The sequence below is a fragment of the Apium graveolens genome, chromosome 8, assembly GCF_009905375.1.
Source record: "Apium graveolens cultivar Ventura chromosome 8, ASM990537v1, whole genome shotgun sequence".
In the NCBI taxonomy this organism is placed as follows: Eukaryota; Viridiplantae; Streptophyta; class Magnoliopsida; order Apiales; family Apiaceae; genus Apium; species Apium graveolens.
In genome coordinates this window covers 257,990,601-257,992,630 of record NC_133654.1, presented here as the reverse complement: position 1 = coordinate 257,992,630, position 2,030 = coordinate 257,990,601, and positions in this window count along the sequence as shown.

The window sequence follows — 2,030 nt, the reverse complement described above, 5'->3', positions numbered from 1 at the left end:
TAGGATGGAACTGCCGGGAGTTGGAGAACCCTCAGACAGTTAAAGTTTTACGCGATCTCATTAAGGATCGTAAACCTGATGTTCTATTTCTTTCAGAAATGATTTCTACAGCTAGTAGAATAGAGAGTCTTCGTATTCCGTTAGGGTTTTCTCAGTGCTTTTCGGTGGATAGAATGGGTCAAAGTGGTGGTTTAGCAGTATTCTGGAAAGTTCATGCTAGGTGTCAATGATAAATGGATTTTATATCCACTAGGAATGCTTTATTATAAGCTTATATTGGTGTTTTGGACTCAAGTTGTTGGTATTTGATGGGTTTTTGTGTTATTGCATTTCAGGTATCAGTTATATGAAGAAAAGAGCTTTTAAAGATAAAATGATAAAAAGTTAATCGAATTGGAAGCCAAGGCCATTTTCAAGTTGTAGAGAATCTCGTTAGCTTCACGTGGGCAGTTGAATCGCCTAATTCTGACGAGTAAAACTCAAGTTATGGCCAAAACAAGATTCATCAGAATTTTTTCCAGAAGCTTGTCTGAGCGCCCAATCCAGGAGAGCTGAGCGGCCGCCCAGAGAGCTGAGCGGCCGCTCAGGGTGCGGCTGGTCGCTGATTTCGCTGAAAAACCTTTTTTGAGTGGAATTTGACGATTTTAAGGGTCCAGGTCCACTAGCGGCGTATATATACTTAAAAAAAGGGTTTTCATCATCCAGGAAGATTGGGATACCAAGGAGAAGACCTAGAAGCACAGAACAACTCCGAAAAAGATCTTGTTTTTCAACTAGTGATTCTTTAAATTAGTTATAACTTTGGATGCTCGTTTTCAGTTCTTGTTGAACCTAGATCTCGTTTATTCGTACTTTAATCATTATTCAGTTTATTAAGACCTTGTTTTATACCATGCTTTCATTGGAACCCATGGTGATGATGAGTTCAACTATGGGCTTATCGTTGTCATGGGGTTCTAGCGGATTTACTTATGGATTTTAATAGTTAATTTGTTTTGATATCTTGGTGTGTGGTGATTAATTGATATCCTAGTATTGGTTATGCTTATTCGTCTTATGTGCGTAGCTAACATATAAGATAGCATGTAATCTCTATTGAAGCGACAGTGAATATAAAGGTTTAGAACTTGCCATGCTAGCATAGGTTCATGTATGTGTATGCATGATTCGTAGGTAACTCTAACCGTTTTACTTGCCCTATGTAATCATTATGGATAACTTATACTTAAACCGTTATATTGTCAAATTCTATAGACATATAGGGTCTCAATATAATTGGTGCCTATTCAGCTTCTATCTCTTTTGTGGATGTCTGGTAGAATGGTACTCGTGCAACGAAAGTTGGCGTTTATCAGTTTCGTGTTATCTGATTAGTTTCATCACCATTATATGCTAAGGTTAAGAACGAAAAGGCTATTGAATGAAGTAGTAATGAAGTTAGGATCCCATGTTTGTCATATATAGTAATTCAACCTCAATTCTCTTAGTTAATGTTATTTAGTATAATCTCTTAGTTTAATAAAAACCCAATTTGTTATTTGTCTTAGCATTGAGTGATAACCATACATTGTTGCATAGGTGCATAAATTGAGCTTAACCTAAACCAATCTCTGTGGGAACGAATCTGATTTATATCTTATACTACTTGCGAACGCGTATACTTGAGTGAATATTAGCGCGTGTGTTCGCCCTAACAAGTTTTTGGCGCCGCTGCCGGGGACTTGGTGTTAATTTTTAGTTTATGTGCTTGTCATCAGTGGTCGTTAAAGTTCACTGACTTCGGATTCTTTTACTTTCACGGTTTATTTGTTTGTGTTTCAGGTACTCATTATAATGGGAGATCTAGTAGCACGAACGAAAGCCTTGTTTGTGTTTGTAATTATTGATGGTAGTGCAGGTCAAATACATATTTGGACGTGCTTAATCACAACAAAAAACGGCTAAATACAACTGGTCCAAAATCAGTTGTATTTAGCTAAATTAGACCTTTTTCGGTTATATTTAGCTAAATACGACCGGTTTTTGGACCG